This window comes from Gymnodraco acuticeps, unplaced genomic scaffold, assembly GCF_902827175.1.
Source record: "Gymnodraco acuticeps unplaced genomic scaffold, fGymAcu1.1, whole genome shotgun sequence".
Lineage (NCBI taxonomy): Eukaryota > Metazoa > Chordata > Actinopteri > Perciformes > Bathydraconidae > Gymnodraco > Gymnodraco acuticeps.
The window spans coordinates 3,474,235-3,495,686 of NW_022989748.1; the positions used below are offsets into that span (position 1 = coordinate 3,474,235).

Genomic DNA, 21,452 nt, shown 5'->3' on the forward strand with positions numbered 1-21,452 from the left:
TTTGTGGCTAATTCTATTATTTTCAGTTATCTTCTATTTTTACTTTAAATGTGTATGTTTACTTTTATATGATATCTTACCTTAACCTAATCTGCAATCATTTGCAAACGAGAACATCATTTGTTTAACTGCTATCAAATTGTACTGGCTATTTATATTATGTTATTGTATTTTTTCTAATAGAGCAACTGTCACAAAACCCAATTTCCCCTGGAATGAATTAAAAGTAAACATGTCTATAGTGAGAGTCAGTGTATTCCGAGCATGTTGGCCACAGAGGTGTGACATAATGGACCTGATTCAATTCACCATCTCTCATGTCACTCAATATTTAATCAACGCAGACTTCAAATAAGGACTTTGAACACCGAGGGGGATTTGATCTCAGTGGGGGCGACCGCATTCATTCCTTCCACCCAGTGACTCTGCAGGAAATGGTAGTGAGTCCGATTACCCCTGAGCAATCATGTCTTCAGGAATATTCTGTGCATTTATGAAAAAAGGATCAGACATTTGTATTTTCTCTGATTCATCCATCATGGTGGTTGTGAATGATAATGGCAATTCAAGGTGAAATAGGTCTTTTTTTAAGGAATGAAAACTAGAGTCAGTGAAGAGTCACTTCTAACTGCACACATGTGATGCACATACAAAGTGTTAGCTCGTATCTGATGGGTATAGCTATACAAGACCTGCAGAAGCTAAGCGAGAACAGCTGACAGTTGTGAGCGAGGGAGGCTCTAAGTCTGTCCGTTAATTGGAAGCCGTGCAGGCATGCTCGTAACTTACCTGAGATTCCCATCGACAAAGGGATCCTTCAGCGGGAGAGCAGGACCGGCATCCAGGTGCCCCGATCGATGACGGCCATCTTTTACTCTGCAGGAGGCCAGAGCCTGTAGTGACCGTGAGAGTGAAATGATTGCTATTTGCACGGCGGAGAAGCATCGAGAGGAGAGGGAGAGGGGCCCCTCCTGGAAAAATCAATGCTAATGACTGCTGAGTGCTGCCACACACACACACTGATACTGTACACACAGAGTGCTTATTTACACAAATGCAGTGGACACATTATTAAATTAAACACATTTCGTGGCGCAGACAGTGTTCTTCATACGAGCCGGTGTGAGGGTTGTTGTTGCAGCAGCAGTGTAAGTGACTGACATCCAATTAAAAGCCGGTTAAGGAAGCTGTAGTGATTACTGTCTCTGGAGCTCATCGATTGCTGATAGGCGCAGCTGTCTCATTACCCTGCTAACTACCTGCGCCTTTTTATTTATCTATTTATTTATTTATCACTCCACCACAGTGCGACATTGACCTTTGTCACAACATCATCACATCCCTGACTCACATCCCTCTAACTGTGCTTAGGTGAGAATTTGCCCTGGTGCTGATGAATTCAGAAGATATAGATTAGATAGCAGATGTATGCATGTGATGCTTCCTCAGCAAACTCCCCCCTGAGTGAAGAAAAGCTGGAGTGACGTCAGGAGAGAAAATAACTTATTTAGCACTTCATCCGGTACGGAAAAAATACAGATGGAGAGAATAGAAAATCCGGCTTCCTTCAAGCGTTCATACATTTAATGAGAAGCTCCCGAAAAATGAACTTGCAGAGCGATTGCCAGGTGGTACACAAAATCTGCAGAGCTACATAGAAAGTCTTTAATCTTTAGGAGTCTCTAAAAACTCCAGCATAACATCATCATTAACGCTGAAGCACAGGTACGCGCAGTCCGACTGTAAAATTAACTAGGCTTTGTAACATGAATATTACAAGGCTCTCTTAAAGTAGTGTGTGTGTGTGTGTGTGTGTGTGTGTGTGTGTGTGTGTGTGTGTGTGTGTGTGTGTGTGTGTGTGTGTGTGTGTGTGTGTGTGTGTGTGTGTGTGTGTGTGTGTGTGTGTGTGTGTGTGTGTGTGTGTGTGTGTGTGTGTGTGTGTGTGTGTGTGTGTGTGTGTGTGTGTGTGTGGTGTGTGTGTGTGTGTGTGTGTGTGTGTGTGTGTGTGTGTGTGTGTGTGTGTGTGTGTTTCACTCTATGATCTATTCCTCCCCACTTCGCTTTATAAACCACTGGCCCAGTTTCTCTGCTGCCAAGTGTCTGGGAGGAGTCAGCTGTTTCTACCTTAGCACCATTTGCACCGTTAACAAAGTACATACAGTATTCACACGCTGAACACCTGTACACCATTATGTGCATCGTCGGCAGGACATATGCATATTCTCATTTTAAATGCGGCTTACAGTATGGGACTCTATCTTTTGCAGGTGCTATTTACATAAGCTAAGAAGCAGAAGCTTCAATAATTAAAGCAGGTTAATGTCGCCACATATAGCTGAATACAACATATATACCCTTATATTAATATTAATGCAAATTGAGTATGTCATAACATGTTTGTATTACACTCTTGTACTACATGTATACCTTTTAATTTCACTGGTAAATGACAGTGGTATTATCTACTTTCACTTAAGTAAAACAACTGAGTACTTCTTAGAAATACTCAAGTCAAACCAAGAGTGTATCATTTAATCTTTAATTCATTTAAAGTCTCCAAAAAGCCAGAAATCCTTACAAACAAGAAGCAAGAACTAGCTACTGTTTTGCATTTTGCCAATTGGTTATCAGCTGATGTATTAGTTTATTATTTCATCTCTTATGTTCTCTGTGCATATGTAACACGGTAACTTTCTTCTCAATCAGGAAACATTGTGCAGCTTTAAAGGCGCTGGCAGCAGTGAATTGATCATTATTAAAGCTCACCTGCTGAGATAATAACTTGTATTTATTATAATACAGTATATCCAATATCTGATTATATGTATAGTAAAGTATATGGCATTTGTGAAAGTTAATCTCCCTTTATTTCCTCAACTTTAATTCCAAAATGATTTAATGTAGTATGTGCAAACACTCTCAACTCCTCCCTGCTGACAAAGCGTATTACTGCTGGCAAGATTATAACTATTAAATGATCAGAAAAGGGATTTAATTATAGCTGGAATTCATGCAGACCAGTATTATCCCATCGTTTTTTAAAGTTGCCTCTATTTGATTTTTGGAAAGACCTTTCGACATTTTGGGTCATGAAACATAACCAGTCCATAAAATATGTAGTCATATTGCAGTTCAAGTGAAAAAGAGAACTTAAAACAAGGGCACAACAGTAGCAGTAACGTGGATGCTTCTTGGAGACGTTGTGAATAATGAATCCCCTCATAAATATATTCCCTCCTCATGCCTCTTCCATTTTCTTTTATTCATTGTTCCCCCTTCCCTCCCCTCTCTGTATCTGCACAGGTACAAGGTGGTTGATTTCTCTGCCATTAGTCAAACAGAAGCACATGAGTATGACACAATTACACACAATCCCCCTCATTTCACTATTGGTACGTGCTCCACTCCAAACTCCGCCTTGGCATTCTCGCCGTAGCTGAATGAATATTTCATCGATTCATTGGCAGCGAGAGAAATGAGGGGATGAAAGTGCTTTAGCCGCTGTCAGAAGCTTGTAGCAGAGAATGGACGGAACAAGCAAAGCACCGTGGAACTGAAATCTACCGATGAGCTTTCTCTCTATGTGACTGTACACTTTCTGCCTCTCTGTACACACTACTGCAGGTCAAAGGTCACAGGTCTGAGAACTCACTCGTTTTGCTGGGGAGTTTTCAAAGTTACGGTGTGTACAAATATGAATTAAAGTCTGTAATATTGTAAATATCATGTTCCTCTGTGGACATTAAGCACGCATTGCAGGTATAAAGATTATTTAGTACAGATATGTTCTGTTGCAAAATGTTAAAGGGGCCCTATTCACTACCTTGTGGTGTTCCCTTTCCTGTAGTTGGTTCTATAGGTTTTTGTGCATGTAAATGCTCTGCAAAGGCATTGTATGTGTTCTCTCCAGAGGGGGTTTCTCTCCCACACACTCCCCCCTCCCTGAAACGCCTCCATTGGACTCCTATGTTTACTTCCCGAACATAGTGACATCACTATGTAACACTTGCACTTCTATTATGCTGCAGCACAGGCAGTATGAGAAAAATAAAGATAATTTTGAACATTTAAGCATATTATCATGTCACAGAGGCACAAAATACTAACCTGTATCTCCCTGATTACTGTAAAAGTGTTATCCACATTGTATATGAAACCAAACAAAACAGCTGCAAACCTTCTTTGTAAAGTTAAGCTAATTGTTATGGTTTGGCGTGAAAAACGTTTTTCACATGATTTAACTTAAAGATGTGAATTAACGTGAGATAGCTTTATACTTTTAGTTACTGTGTTCAAATGATTCCGACCATACGCTGACGTCCACAAACTTTAATAAAAAGCATATTTGTGATACGCCACAAACAAAATAATATGGAAGAAAACATATTATTTTTCTTATATTCACACTTTTGTCTTAAACGTTGCCATGCTTTCCTTAAGTGCCTCGTTTCTCATTAAAGCCTAATTATCTTTAAATGTCTATTAAATGAATTGATGGACACAAACTTGTAAAAAAGAGAAAGAACTCATTAGAAAGTGTTCATTAAATCACTTCAGTTGTTGCTGATGTGCAGAGAGTTGGCCTCCGTCCCGACAGTTATCTACCAATCATTATTACAAACTTCTACATATCTCAGAAGTGCAGAAAGTTGCATTCCCTCATTAGAAGTCATCTCTCTGAGCCACAAACTGTTAATACTTTAATCCCAGCTCCTGGCTTTGTTGTCGCTGTTAGCCAGCAGCAGCTGTGGAAAACTTCCAGCCTCAGCAGCTTAGCGTTTCTCCTCCAGCTGTTTTTCTCCTCTTGGACCTCGTCTTGTGTTCAACATGATGGATAGTTTAACGCTGTGATGTGATGTGATCGCAGGGGGACGGCATTCTGCTAGTAATCCTTTTCAAACAAGGAGAAATTAGCTGGGCAAGTCAGGAATGATTACATGGATGCAAATCAAACGTGTGCAGTTTATAGGAAATGTGTCTTTAGCTTGATAAATGCTGGCGAAGAAGAGGTAATTGGGACAGTTTATTCTAAATAAAAGCCATACTAAGCATTCTGTTTGTTGAAGAGATACCCATAGGTATTCTTTGACCATTATTGAAAATGGTCGCGAAGAAAAACAGCTCAATGGCTGCATTGTGAGAGAGAAATGTAATTAATCTTCAGATTTGGCAAATGGGTGTTTACACGGACTATAGTGAAGCTAAATTAGGTGTTCTACTTGCTTGTTAAAATGCTCTCCCTATACACTGCCATGCACCGACAGTAATTCAAAGGGAGGACACAGTAAAGGTATTTTTAAGATACAATGTAGCACTATTACCTCTACAATAGCTTTCCAATTTCACCCTGCTGTTAGCCGCTGATGCCTGTACACACATGACAGATTCAGCTCATGGCAGAGCGCTCTTTACCCAGCAGAGACAGAAACACACTATTAAAATATAAAGCCGCTCAATTTATATCATGGTGGCATTAACGCTAATGAGTATATTAATTTCAGACTGTCACTGGGAATAAGAGGCAACATTGATCTCTTGTCATCATGCTCATAATAGATGTTCACCCTCCCCCCTTCTGCATATATTAGTGTGCTGCTTTACTCTGAGATCCTATGGGAGTTGCTTTCACATTTTAATCTCTTCACTTTAAGAAAAGGCAAATGGGCTTTTCTGCAAAGTCAATGCTAATCACAACGCTTGCTGCACTGGTTCTTTGAATGTATTTTTAGCAGGGTGCAAATTTGTATGCAGCTCAATGAGCTCAACCCTTTGAATTATTGTTTGGATTTCCATATATTTCTTCCTCGCTGAGATTTATCCCTGCAAAAGTTGCTTTCTCTAAACAAACAGGATGAGATCAATTTGAAGCTCAAAATCCCTGAATAAAACGCAGCAATTTTATTCTGTGCGCCGTCTCAGCGAGACCTTACAACCTGACGCACTGCCCGGACGTCTCTGCACAACTGCTGATATTAAAACTGAGTTATACTCATACTCCCAAATGATTAAGTGACCTGAACTATGTGTGAGGCATGGATTACACCAGACCATGAGCATATAGCTAGCAGCTTCCTGCATATGCTGTCATTATTACAAATAAATGGTCTATTTATATATGTTTTTCTTAAATCTATTTCGTAGAGATGAAAATAACAACTTTCAAAAATATTCCAATCAAAACATGGAACCATATCGATTGATGCTCACGCTTCCTATAAACAACATGCATGTGGTGTGTTGCCTTTTTCTTCAAATGCAATCAATTAAAGCACCACTAATCTCTACAAATCGGTTTAATTACAGATCCTAAAACATTGTGATTGGCTGCAGGATATTCAGCAACCTGGCTTCACTGATTGAGCTTTCCAAGGAGGATCTATTTGTGCGGAAACTCTAGGCGTATTCTTTATGAATAATCTTTGTATAAGCCTCACCATCAGTGCATCTATCCACTTAGCCCTGTGCTTGATTACAGAGTGTATTCCACAGACTGTAAAGGACAGTGAGAGTTTGGGCCTCACCCAGGAGACACACTTGGCCCTTCCAGTAAAAAGAGGCCACTAATGGACGCGGAGGCCCTCGTCTCCACTCCACTTTTTTTATGTTGGCAATCCAGGCATTTATGGTAATCATAAAGCAGGGCCAAATGGATGTCAGCACTAAGCGCGGAAAAACTGAGTGATGCATGCAGTCCTGTTTACAGCTGCAGGGGAGCAAGTGCTTCCACCTCCAGGTGTCTGAACATGCTCCATTAGGGCGGGTCACTCCATGCAGAAAAAACGATCTTTAAATGTGACCCGCTCCCATCACAAGCATCTCTCTGTTGCTCCCACAGTATCTGAGCTTCACAAATTCAAACCTCTGGGGACAGTTTATGAAAAATTCATTGGCTTAGCAGAGTGAGTAGCAGCTTAATGTTGCTGTTGGTTGTTATGTCTTCCTCCGATGCCATGACACCGCCCGTTTGAGCAAGTGGGATGCTTCTAAAGGGAGCAGAGGTGACATGAGAGGGAAGAGGAAGAGTCGCCTGCGAATCATTACTACACTTTATTAATATTCAATTTTAAATGTGGAAGCTGGTGGAGATGCTCCGCCATGATTGTGGCACAGCCTGCAGTCGAATGCTAATTAATTTTCTCATCTTCCCTGGATTGAAAATCCTCAAAACCACAAGAAGCAACAAGCATTTGTCGTTGCTGTGCCACCATGGTACAAAAATAGATTAACAACCATAATAAAAAAGTGAGCTCTATTTGCCCAGCGCAGCCTGGGGTGCATCTTTTTTTAGATTGCATCTACTGAGTGCAGATTCTTGGTATGCACACGACACATTAACTCAATGTAAATAACGATGGAAAGGCTTTGAGTCTGTGGGAGAAAATGTGAAACGAGTCATTTAAGAACATCATTTTCAATTACGAGCATAGGAAAACATCACTTTAAGTCGAGATAAGATAAGCCTGGAGTGATGATTTTACAGTGCAGGGAGCATTAAGAGAAATTGCGCTATCTGATGTAATGCAGTATAAACCCTGAGAGGACAAAGAGTCAATCAATGATGCATTTGTGCGTTTTAAAGACAAAGCATGTGGAGGAAAACCCAAGATTAAACCCAGCTAGAGTCAGGAGACTGCAGTCTCACTTTCCTGCCAGTTGTTACTGTACGAATTACATTCAATAAGAGATGTAGACGTCTCGTCAATGAACATGATCATTGAAGCACTGCTTCATTCAAACCATGCACATCAGAGTTTTATCATCAGAATGTAATCTCAGTCCGGAATAATTACATCCAGAGACCAATTCAAACACACTGTTAGACAATGTAATCCATATCTATAGCCTTACAAATCCCTCGATGCATTATTTCCTCCCTTACAGTCGACAAGATTAATAGTATGTCGGGTTAAGATGTGATAAAGCCGCAGAATACTTTGTCCCCCCGGCCGCCGGCACAGAGGCTAATTAGTATGGCACTCAATACGAGCGCACAATGGTCATTGTTCAGACTGATCACATTGCAGAGACGCTCTTGCCATGATTAGCGTGAGGAGTAAGAGTTCTCTGATATAAACCCATAAGAGCTTTAAGTCCTGCAGAGACTGAGGGATTATCTCAGAGCTGAGGGCAGTGAGACACCTCTGGAAGACTGTAAATTAGCCAATAGCATCAATTACAGGATTATCCAGGTGTAGTCCTCACAGGGATTTATTCAAATGCATCGTTACAGGCTTGAGTACAGCATGAAGAAGTGCCACCACTTTGTGCCACACATTTATGTTGTCAATTGTTACTAGATAAATATTCACTTTTATAAAAAACGTATCTGGGTCTGATCTATATTATGTATTGCTGCCCAAACTTGTCTTTTGTACGGAGCCCCTTTGCGGTCATGTTATATAAACTTGATGTTTTGTGATTGTTGATGTATCCCCTGCTGCAGCTTTATATCAGAATACACATGTAATGTTGCTCAGGGCAAATTCATGAACTTACTCTTTACCTTCTATAGAATAGTATTCTTGGGTTAAAGACATAAGTCATAGTTTAGTCCAGCAAGCATAACAGGGACCAGTTATCCTTGAAAGCCAAAACATACACATGTATTTGAATAGAGATTGGTTTGGATGTTTAGTGTAAGTATGGCGTTGTTTTTATGGACAAAAATAGCTGTCAATGTATCAAAAATAATATGAGGAAGCATTTTGGATCCAACTCATTGATGGACAAGTCTTGGATCAAGATAAGGCTGTTTGGGACTTAGTAAAAATGCGACTGTCCTACATTACTGTTGCCATGACAACACATCTGAAGTCGTTAGCTCGTCACTCAAAACTAGCGGAGGCACAGCGCATGATCAGAGAAATTTCAGTTCTGATATTACACAGTTTGAAGAGCGCTCTGTGGATCGCTTTGGTAATCCTTTCAATGATTCATGTTCACTTTTGTTCGTTGAGCTTGTTGTGTGTAAATTGAGATACAAAAAAGGTTCATGAATAACTGAAATTAGGAGGGGGAAAGAACAATCATGATTTTTCAGAAGTGGACTGCATGCCCATTCCCAACACTGTGCAAAGCTTCACACCTTTGTCACAAGTGTTGTCAGCTTCATGCAGACACACATCACACAATGTGTGTCTTGGCCTGTGTCAGGGGTGACCTCACCAGATGTAGCCCCAGCACATGTAGCACAGCCCCAGCACATGTAGCACAGCCCCAGCACATTACACTGACTGAAAACAGCGATAAGAACCAAAGTCTCACTGAGAGCATACATCACAGGACCACAGGAAGTAGAAGGGCGGTGCAAAAATCAATGTGGGTGTTGATATGTTTCCAATAAAATAGTGTTAAACATGTATTTTAGTTGTTCTATAATAAGACGTATGCTTGAGTTTGTACGTGTTTTTTTAAAGACTATTAACCAATGGGATCATGCCAAATAATGGAGAGTCCCAAAATGGCGGTGAAAAACTTGTATCTTGTTTATTTTTTCACGCAACGGGTGTGTGTGTGTGTTTTTTTGGATGTATGGGCTCCTGGGTCATGGCCGAGTTCTCAGTAGTTTAACTTCCTGCCCTTTCCCTTCTTACAGGACTCCCTCTAGAAATAACCATGCTCCGTCTTACACAAACACACACACACACACACACACACACACACACACACACACACACACACACATTGACATACGACTGATCTTGTGTACAGATTAAGTAGGTTTGGAGGACAGTTCTGTAGCTCTGTTATTAAATCATTTTTATCAATGAGGTTTGTGACACATGCTGTGTTGTGTTTATAATGTAAAACAGGGTGTTGGTGAACAGTGCTATGTCACACTGACATGGCACTGGAAGATAAGACATTATGAAACATGCTGTGTATGATTGGACCTCCAGTATATGGAGGTGTGGAATCTGCTGCATGTTTTTATCACTCTCCGAGGCTCTTTGATGCTCACTTTGTTTTAAAATGATGCAAGATGCAAACTGAGGGCGACTTGTACTCTCTCAGCCGTGCAGAACGTAATGGGTCTGAAGAGCGTGCAAATGTAAACGTGTATACATGGCTTCCACTCCACTAAGAGATAAACAGAAAATGTCCCCTGAAGGAAAAGCAGCAGATGAACTGTTTGTGAGGTTCAAAGGCAGAAAACAATCCTACATTCAGACCACGCTGCACACTAGAGGGGAGAAACGCATTCAAGTTTGAGGAGAAAGGAAGTAAAAAAGATCTGCTGTAAAGCCATAAAATACAATTCATCTTGTCGCGGTCCCTGCGAGGAGCGTGTAATCGCAATGACACACTGGTGTAATCCATTTAAAACACTTTGGCTCGGGCCTCGGCTGCTCTGACTTCCTCTACAGGCTCCTGCCATTGTCTGCATTTCAGATACCTTTCGCTGACTGCCTGCAATTAGCCGAGATGTGTAAGCCGCCTTGTCGTCCACCTGCTCGGCTGCCAGGAGAGCATCTTGTCCTGGATGCATTACATGACTGGCAAGAGGGTGAACAAAAGGAACACAAAAAGATAATAACCCGCTTGTCTGAGGCAGAGGTGAAGTGTGAGCCTATTCACTCGTCCAGAGACATGTAATCTGTCTCGAGAGGGGCTCTGTGCTGGCGCCGGCACGCTGGACCCACCCAACCTGACTCGGCAATGAGCTTAGAGTAATGGTGTCACCGGAGCGCTGAATCTCATTCAGAGTTGCTTGGGCAAACATTATCTCACACTGAAGCGCTGCTGCGGTGTCTGCGGTGAGGGCTGTGGTGAGTTATTACACAGCAAGCTTTAATCTAACAAGAGGACATACACTTTGCCTTTTAATGCAGGGAGACCAGCGTAACCCCACACCATGGAGGCTAATTGAACTAATTATGCACTCAGGGATACCAAATTAAACATCTTGTCGGCATTAAACTGTGGATGATTTATACTCACCTATAAACTTTGCCCGTCGCTGCCCACCAATACTGTGCTTATGCATCATTGCTTTAATTATGAATATTTGTTAATGGGGTCTGGAGAATTGGTTAAAAATATCCAGCGTGATGAGGAATGATGAATAGTGGTTTCACTGCAGCATCGTTTCTCATAAACAACCTTTAATGGACCTCCAACACGGCAGCACATCACTCAGCCATATCAATTCAACTGAGGATGATTTCCATCACCAATTACTGACAAACTCGACTCTGCGAAAAATAATAACTTACCAATCACTATTCTCCCACAGCCTACAATTTGAAATGTTTTAAACTTTAAAAATCAGCTCTACTCAAGTGTTTTCTTATGTCCCCTCTAAGTTCTGAGCTTCACTATACAGACCTTGTATTCCATGCAAAGTGTTTCACCTGTTTCACATTCCTCTTATGAAAGAGGATGTATCCCAAAATCTGAGATTCAAACGTATCAGGGGAAACTACATTACCTAACTCTTTTTCAAAACAATTACATTTTCTTTAACCTTTCCCATGGTGGAAGTCCCGGGTAGGTCTTTTGATTTAAAAAAAGGCCATTGCAAATATTTATAAACAGTCTTCGCCACAACACTGGCAAAGAGAGTGTATTTCACACCGTCAGTACAGAGTTTGCATTAAGTTAGGTTTATACAGCAGTGTGCAGTTTTAAGATGTAAACCACAGTTCCCTTTCAATATCTACCAAAAGGTTCCTCTCTACATCTGTTAACTTCACAATCACCTACGGCCACTTACAAGCTAACGAGCTAATGAAACCAAAACAAATGAAAGATGTAGACTACTCTTACAACCAGGGCCGTCCCTCCCTACAGGAAGATCACGCAGACTGCGTGGGGCCTCACCTCGCGGAGGGGGCCTCATCTTGCGGACGGGGCCTCACCTCGCGTAGGGGGCCTCATCTTGCGGAGGGGGCCTCACCTCGCGGAGGGGGCCTCATCTTGCGGAGGGGGCCTCATCTTGCGGAGGGGGCTTCATCTTGCGGAGGGAGCCTCAACTGAGCATGCTGCGCAATTACTGTGGCACGGTGGCGCCGCTGCGAGGCACTAACCAACCCCGTCCCCCCCGTCCCCGTCGACGCTCGCGAAACAGAGGGCCTCATCATCTAACTTTGCGTGGGGCCTCAAGTTGGCCAGGGGTGGCCCTGCTTACAACTCTGATACTTGTGGGTAGTTTCAGATTGTGGTGAACAAAACACTCCTCATCTGAGTTAAACATGTGTGTCAGGATAATATTTATGAACTGGAAAGTGAGCAGACCATGTAACACCCACTGTGCTCAGATTGTGTTCCTCTTGTATAATTTGCATGCAACATATGTCCCCAAGTAAAGGCATTTTTCCACTAGAGTTGAGGTCATTATTGCAATTTGTTGGAATACACATGGTGGTATATATTCAGGGTTTCATTTCAACTTATTTTACAATCCTGCTAATTTTCCCTTTGTTGGCATTTTGTACTTTTTCCCCGTAAATTGCATTATTTCTTGTGTCTCAATGTTGTTGATGTACTGTCAATTGATCAATGATTTGCATCAGCTCTGAGCTTGTGCAGAAGGAAGCTGTATGTGGAGCGCTAGTTAAACATGTTCTTTTTAATGGAAAATGTCGGATATAATTGATGGAATATTATTGAATTATTTTGATCCCTACAATCAAAGTTTTTGAAAGCTACCTGCTTGTGAGCCAGGCCATCTTATGCCAGGTCTTCACAAGGAATTGCTCCTATCTTGCAGGCAATAATGTAAACTCTTTTTCACTCTGAGGATATCGCATTCCCCAAGTCAACAGTTCAATCTCACCTTCCTCGCCCACTTCTCTCCGAGCAGCAGATGCCATTATTTTTCTTGCCCCCGCTTCTCTTCCTCCTCTCCCACCTCCACTCGGAGCCCACTAGATGGATCGGCTCTCCCTCAATCCCTGCTTCCTCTGCGCCTCCTCAGACGGGGAGATTGATTTGTCTACAGGACGCCTCTGACCTTTGATATGATCTGATAACGGACGCATGGCTCTAACCGAATTAGACAATCAAAGGGAAGGGGGGGGGCACATTAGGAGTGAGATGAGGTGTTTCCTTCCATCCAAGATGGTTAGACAAACCGTCCATCTCCACATATCAGACGCCCAGGGGAAAATAAAAGATGTTTTCAAATTGCACTCTGCCTAAAGGCTCTTTCGGCCAAATTTAATTTTCACCTAACATCGATTTTCACCTTACTCCCAACTCAATGGATGTAATGTTATCTGGTGTATTTCTGTGCTGCGCAGGAATACAGGGAGATGTTGCTCTGCTGCATGTCAGAAGACATTTTATACAATATGTCTGCCTCTGCATGTCTGGGGAGGAGATGATTGAGAAGCTACCCTTTCCCTCCGTCAGTTCTTTTTTCTGTCTTTTCTATCATCGGGGATATTTCCAAAATCAACTTTCAGCAGCATCTTTTTGACTTGACTCGATCTTCTACTGAACCACTAGGAAAAAAATGATATTTAAGATATCTAACACTGAGATTTGTTCCAACCAATGACGTACAGATGTAGCAAATTAAAACAGCACAGACTTGCTCGCCTTCTGTTGTGAAATTAAGACGGCTCACAGTGTGCAAGACACTTTAAGGTCTAAAAATACACCTGCTACCATGCAGCGGGGTTCTCATCCTAAAAGTATCTGGCTCCCATAACCATGAGTAAGAAAGGCACTTTTAAATGGTCCAGGTTACAAACCAAGGAATGTTTAACATGGTTTAATAGACCTGTCTGTCTTCATGATCCCTACAGAGCTTGTTTTGTTCTGTGCACTCTAAAAAAATGAATGGGGAGAATAAAAGTGGGTGAGGTAGATCTTGTTCTATTTTAAATGCCTTAATAATTAATGACAGATCATAAAGATCCTCAACAAGCCACAGTGATATTTGAAACATTGCCTCATGATCAGAACACAAAAAACACTGAGGATAACGCGTATCTTGTAGAAAAGAAACACTTCAGCTTGCACCTGTTTTGACATTTTAAGAAGCGCTGTGGTGTCAGGGCTGAGTGAATAACCGCAACAGGCAGCCCATCCAAAAAAAATAAAAAGTTGACAAGCCAGACAGAAGAAAGGAGAGATTTTGACAGATCCCAGCCTCTTTCATTGGAACATATGAAGGGGAAAACAAAGGCGAGGCGGTGGCTTCAAAGTGGGCGACGCTGCTGCAGAGCCAACAAATGTGTGAAAACACACACATGAGACCTGCTATCACAAGAAACGACACATAACCAGGCGTGTGCATGGACAGAAGGGGGGTGTTTGTGTGAAGGGAGGATGAAGCAGCAGCATGAAGAGTTGCAACCCCCCCCCTCCCTTTGGCAAGTCGTTCTTCTTGGTACCATTTGTTTGTCATCTTAAACTGGCAGAGAGCTCAGGAAGCCAGCGTCTTACATAAACCCTCCCCAGTATGGCTCTGTGCTGAGCAACTGATCCCTCCCAAAACCCTCATTGTTATTCTCCCATGATGCCGAGGGATCTGCGAGCACCCACAGCCAAACCTACAGCCGGCAGAGTGGGAGATGGGGGGGGTAGGGGGGTGTGTTTACATGTGTGCTCTGTCGGGGGACTCACTAACTGCACACTCAGGATTACGGAGGGAACACAACTCGCTAAGCTCGTGCTGATCAAATTGTCAGAATTTCCTCTGCACATGATCATGTTTGTTTTTTGATTTCCAATTTAAATTCATATCAGATTTCTGTAAATTCCCTGTGACGTCTGCAATTTGGCATTTGGAGACTTTGGTCTTTGGTTTTTGTAACCATAAAGGACACCAGACACTTAACACCATAATAGTGACATGTCAATCACTAGGTTGGAGACCAGGAGTTGTCCCCTGGATTTCTTTCATAAAAAGCTTGAGAGAATATTTAGATTCCTGCTCATTTCGTTATACTGCAGAATATGCGATTGTACCCATTGAAAGATCCCACGGGACATGTCTTTGTCAAATTGCATCTCCATTTTTTAGTCACCTATCTCAAACTGCGAGACATTCATCAAGGCAAAGGGGGAGGGTTTCATAATGTGCACTATACCAGACTGTAGCACACTTGCAGGGGTGTCCACTCTCAGAGAGGAAGAGATTACACCCAGTCTCACAGACTGTCAGGTGTTTGATCAAATAGTCTGATCAAAGACAGAGAGAGGACACCGGGTCCTGTCAAATCCATGCTTTGCACTCTCACCCTCAGTATTTAGCACAGAGCTCCACTCAATGAAAAATGCATAAAGCATCAATTGCCTCATATCTTACTATCAGTCGCCTGTTATGCAGAAGAAAAAAAAGTATTCTTTGGGAAATGGAAATCCACATTTAGATTTAAATGTCTACTCAGTTTGGGAGCAGGGTTTTGTGATACTGTGTATATTTTAAATTACAGTGCTGTAAAATATGTTTAATAAATGATATTCGTTGAATACACAGCCTCACGGATCACAACACAATAGTAAGACTATTTCATTTTCAATTTGATGAATCGTTTGTTCTTCTACAAACCAAATAGAGTTTTTTGAAACTAAACCCTGTTTAAACACATATTTTAAAAACTGCATGACACCCTCCAACTTGTTTGCTCATTTATTTTCAGCGACTCTGGTGCCATTTATGGTGAGGAGAAGAAAAATGTTGTTCACCGTGACCTCCGAGTGACTGCTGCAAGCTCTAAGGTATGAATATAATCATAATAGTGTAAATGTAGAAGCTGCTGGGAAAACCGAGATTACTGCCTCCGAAGGTAAAACTAAGCCAAGGCTTCGTCAGAAATATTCTTGTAAGGAACATTTGCACCAGCCTTCCTTTTTCTTATTACTGACCTGAAATGACAGAAAGAGAGACGGCTTTGCATCAATGTTAAAGGAGAACATGGAAGTGTGAGGAATTATAAGCATGCCTGCGATGAAGACAGAGGGAATGAAAGATATCATAAGGTCAGAGGCGGATCGTCTGACAAAGACTACAACAACCTGCCGCTCGAGTTCACTTTCCTCCTCTGCTACTTTCTTTTTCAAAACACTTTGATTCTCTCTAGCCTTTCCCATGGTGGACGACGTCCCTTGGATAGCAACCGAGTAGGTCTAATTGATTTCTCTTGTTCCTGTCGGTTAGAGGCAGCAGCATCGAGCTGTGCAGAGTACCCCGGCTCCAGCCTGCCTGCATTATTCTTTTTGTTTTTTCTTTGTCCCATCAGGCTATAACCCAACGCTCAACCTACTAGTGCCCTCTTAATTATTATAACATACAAGCTGAAGCATGTATGGAGATGAAGAAAAAAATCCCACATCTTCATGCAGTACAAGGTCAGGATGTAAGATCAAATTGGCATTTGCTCTTTGGGAACAAGTCATTATCTCAGCTAGCTGTGCTAACATGCAGGGCGATGATGATATGGAGAAAAGCAATCCAAAGTGCACGCTTTATGAAAAATGTAGAGCCGTGGTGAGAGTAGCTGCTGCAGTTATTATACTGTACAGCTGTTCCCCATGTTGTGTGCCATTAGTTCAGGCAGGGATCTGTCTCAGGGCAGCACATCCACAACATCCTGCTCATGTCTGCATCTTTTGTCAGTATCCATCAGTTTGTGAGTTCCTGTCATGTTAGAGCAGATGGAAAGCAACACTGGTTTTTTGTTGTTTTTCTCCAGTTCAGCTGTTTTCTTTAGGCAGTAGCAGTGCAGTAAGTCAAACAGAGAGCAGACACATCGGGCTGAGGTGAAATTAAAATCATGCATCGCTGAGCCTGGGTTAGAAGTCCCGTTGCCGTGAGAGTGAATTTAGGTAAAGGGGAATAATGGACTACATACATAGACACTCGGCCACTTTCTCATAGCTCCAAGCTACAGACAGCCGGGAATAAAAGCACTAATGAAATCAGCAATATTTCATTGAAACAACAAGCATCCATGCTCCTGTGTACAGTACTCCCACATCCTATAATTCATTCAAATGTCATGGCGATATGTTAAATATTACAAGATTTCATTTTAATAGGTCAAATAGTATTGCATTTGCCCTGCAGTATGAATAACGTGCAGAGTTAGAAACGTATGGCAATTTAAATATGCCAACATATTAAATAAACTGGCTGATTTTACATTTTTCCAGACCTATTATCCACTTGCCACTGTTGATTGACCTCCAGCCTAAAGACTTGATACTCTGCTATCAGGTGACACAATCTTCTGATCGTCCATGGTAAAGAACCTGTCTCAGTTAGACAACATAAACAGCCTGCATTGCTTCACTGTCTTATTGTATCTCATACATCAGCCTAATAGCACTGATGTCTCCTGCAGAAGGCAAAAGTTGCTGTTAACAACTTAATGAGAGTCTGATTTATGACTGGAGCCATGTGGCTGATAAATAAACAGCACAGGTGAGAGGAGCAGTTTCTAATCAACAGCTAAGAAAAATACATTATATTTAAGATTGTGTTTGTGTGCGGGGGAATGGGTGTATAAGTGAATGCGATTAATCATGCATTGCTAACAGTAACCGCATGAGTTGATGATGAGGTGCACCAAATGCTCAGTCTCCACACATTTCATTTCTGCATTGAAAACACAAATAATTAATAATACACACATCTACTGTTATGTAACACCCATGTTCATGCAGGATTCTGAGGAATGATATCATTGCCCTATCATTACCATGTACCATTCAGACTTGGCTGCATGAGATGAGAACTTTGGCATCCAAGAGCATTAGGATGTGGCATTAGGATGTGGATAAATAAAGAAAACATTGCCACCATGAGAGGAGAGGCAGTGTGACAGCAGGATATTTTTTGTTCCCGCTTTCATGTTGGCAGGAATGCGCATTTTATTTTTGGATGAATCAAAATTTCCTGAAAACGCCTGTGTCAGGTGTATCTAATTATCTGACAGCGTGCTCATTATAAATCGGCCCCTGGGAGCCCGCTACTCACCGTGCCGAGCCTTGGACCGCAGTCAAGGTGCAGCTCAGTGAGAACACAGACGCTGCTCTCCCACAGGCCCGCTGCTTTCACCTTTATGCAGAGAACTTTGCAATATTTGCCCTCTTCTCACCCTGCAAATCATAAAACTATAGCAACTAGTTTCAAGAAGGATAAACTGAATGCATTGTGCAATCTGATAAACAGTAAGACAGTCAGAGAAATGTGCAATTCCAAAGAGAAAATAGCTATAAATTCATTAGCAGCTGTTATGACAGCCCCTGTCGTCTCAGCCATGCCCTGATTATGTCACCTGGATGAGTTTTATAAACCATAATTACAGCTTACTCCTGTTCCTCTCCAGGGAGGTGCAGCAGGCAGAGGAAAGTAGGTGTGTGCCACATACAGCAACCTATGGTAAAGCGTAATTAATGGGAGAAAGATGTGTAGTCAAGAGGATGTCTAACTGGCTCTTGGGGTCACTCACACCGTTCACTACTTCTAAATGTTGCTCAGCAGTGATTGATGCAGGCCTGGAGAGGAGTTTTGGGAGTATCACTCAAATGGAAGACGGAGGAGGATAGCTAAATGTTGCCAAAATGGGAGCGCTGCTGGGTAAAAGATGGCGGGGGACATTCTTACCTGGGACTAATCCATGAAAGCTGAGTGAGGAATTCACTGCCTGACAGCAAATGATGCTGAACAGCCTTTGCAAACAGGCAAACTATCCTGAAGGGCTGCTGTATTTCAACATTTCATTATGTGGCAATTTGTTGTGCAGTGCTTAAAACAGGAGGAGAAGGAAATGTGTTGTCTCCGGCTGGAATTGTTTCTCACATTGGTGCTGGCAGTTTTCATTGATTATCATTATTCAGATGTTGTAAGATGTCAACAGTGTCCATCTATAAATAGATAGATGTAGCCCCCATGTCAACGCTGACCTCACAGCAGAAATCAACCTGGTATCCTAACTAATAACTATCTGTATGTTAACTCATAGATGCCCTCCTGTAATGGCCTCCTTCCCCTCTGTGCTTCCCATTAAGTTCTTGTTGAAATACAACAGTATCGTCTATCTCTGGCACTGCCTCCTGACTGGCAGAGCGTAATGCTATTACCTCTGCTCGATGGTCATGCTCACTTAGCCCTCTGTCCCTCTGCTGCAGCCATGCACACATATCCCCCGGTGTGTGTGTGTGTGTGTGTGTGTGTGTGTGTGTGTGTGTGTGTGTGTGTGTGTGTGTGTGTGTGTGTGTGTGTGTGTGTGTGTGTGTGTGTGTGTGTGTGTGTGTGTGTGTGTGTGTGTGTGTGTGTGTGTGTGTGTGTGTGTGTGTGTGTGTGTGTGTGTGTGTGTGTGTGTGTGTGTGTGTGTGTGTGTGTGTGTGTGTGTGTGTGTGTGCCGTCTTTTCCCTCATTTGTGGTTGCTTCTCCGGACCACAAAATACGGAGGCACACCAACTTTTCAGTTCATTATCCTGCCTTTTTCCACTTTTTTGTTTCTAGGGCTGCAAATCACAGGTAATTGGCTACATGAATCACTTCTCAGTAGTAGCTGACTAACACTCTTTAACACACACAGAGAGAGGCTGGAATAAACTATGTTTTTTGGTAACTTCCAAATATAGCTGGCAGTGATGGAGGTGCTGACACACTAATGCGCATGATCCACTGTCAGTCACCAGTCAAACATGACATCAAAGCCTGTCAGATAACAGCAGCAGGATGGGTAAAGAGAGTGAGTCACACACCCCCCTTCCCCTGCATCACCTGAGTCTGGAGAACTGGGCACACACGTTCACAGACAACCCCCTTCAAAGCATGTCAGTTTTCAGGAGCAAACAGAAAGCAAACTTTCTCAGCACGTCCCGCAGCTCACATCACCTCCTCCAGACATCTTCTCTGCACAGTTTTTTTAAATGATGGCGTTAAAATAACATCTGTAAATATCTCGCCACCATCTGGAGTGTGAGGCGTGCAGCTGCGCGCATATCACCCAAAACGCAGCTCCAGGATATGCAGGAATCTGCGCCCTGGACACCTCTCACATCGCGGCACGACACATAACTTGGAGTAACTGACACTTAATCCCACACAGAAAAAACATGGAGAGAACCTTCCAACAGCCATTCACAAACAGGGGATGCAGAGAAAGTCTAAACTACTTACTATATACCCAGGCGGTAGAATGCAAAGCCCCGGTTACTGTAATTAAAATAGAAGAATGGGAAAATTAAGCACACGCTTGTTTAATGTTTCCATTAAAGGTGAACTCAGTATGGTGATAGCTGCATGCACACTACATCATGGAGCATTTGATCATCGGAAGGTCGTCTTACCGGAGCTGTCCGGATAAATTCCTGAGGAAATTCCAGAGGAGTCCCTTCTTCCTTCTCTCAAAGTCAGAAAACAGCAATGCTTTTCTTATTCCAAAAACAGGCCCGCGGTTACACTGAAACAGAGAAGAGACCAAAACAGCCACAACAGATTCCATTAGACCGGGGAGTCCCCCCAAACACCACCCCAAAAAGTGTGGACATAACATCTGTGAAGAGCAGCAAACAAAAGGAAGTGTGAATAAAGCGTACCTGCTCTCTGTCACTGCGCACAGAGGCAAGGAGAGCGGCAATAAGACTGAGAGCGCAGCTTTTCTTAGGAAACGCAGCCCGGCGAGCTGTCAGATTACACCAGCACACACTCACACACACTCTCACACACACTGCTCCCGGCGACGGCTGGAGAGGGAGGGGGGTGGACGAAGAGAGGAGGGGAGGGGGAGACTGCACTTCACAGTCCCGCCGCTGGGGGGCCAAAAAGAGGAGACCTGAGGTGTAATCATAAACTGAATATCAAGTTTAACAGCTTATTTTGCTTTAATGAGCTGCTATTATCTTTTAAAATCTTAATATTGATGTTAAAACGCATCATATCCTGTTATCATCATCATTAATTGGTAATACCTGCAGCTTATTCATTCATGGCTCTGCTTCACAATGTAGCTAAGTACAATTGTGTTCAAGTACTTTTGCCAAATGCATATTTCACGTGTATTTTTTCATATAAATGGTTAAATCACACTTTTTGTATTACAAAAGAAGCACATTTCCCAAGTTGTAACCCATGAGGTTATTTCTCTATTTGTATGAACATTATTACTCAAGTTTGACGCATCCTTTTACAGTTCTACTGCAGAAAAATCAGTTCAATCTTTGTAATTGGGAGATTCTGGTCTCATAATAATGAAATGTTATATCATAATTGCCAGATAATGTCTCTATTTTTTAAATATACGTTTATATTGGGAATGCAATGATGTAGCTAGTTCCCAGCCTTTATTGAAGATTCAACTTATTGTCATTCACAGATCTGTCGAAATGTTATGTTATTTATTTCTATATCATTAATTAGCTTTTTTTATATGCAGTTATGTTACTCTCACTAACATATAAGAATATGTATGATCAGTGTTTTAGTTCAGTATAAAACTTGAAAGGTGTTGCTACAGTGGTGATTGTACTTGTCACAGCAGGTT

General features: G+C 42.1%; 1 protein-coding gene across 44 annotated transcripts in view; it reads right to left on the minus strand.

Moving 5' to 3' along the window:
• The window catches only part of LOC117556029 (receptor-type tyrosine-protein phosphatase delta-like), a 373,438-nt gene extending 352,798 nt beyond the window's left edge, over window positions 1–20,640 (minus strand). For all 44 annotated transcript variants that reach the window (XM_034234138.1, XM_034233905.1, XM_034233829.1 and 41 more), the window contains exons 1-3: window positions 20,509–20,640; window positions 20,260–20,372; window positions 20,090–20,125 (exon numbers count right to left, since the gene is read on the minus strand). The gene's annotated coding sequence lies outside the window, so the exon portion shown is untranslated. The remainder of the gene's footprint in view (window positions 1–20,089; window positions 20,126–20,259; window positions 20,373–20,508) is intronic.
• Window positions 20,641–21,452: the final 812 nt, after the last annotated feature.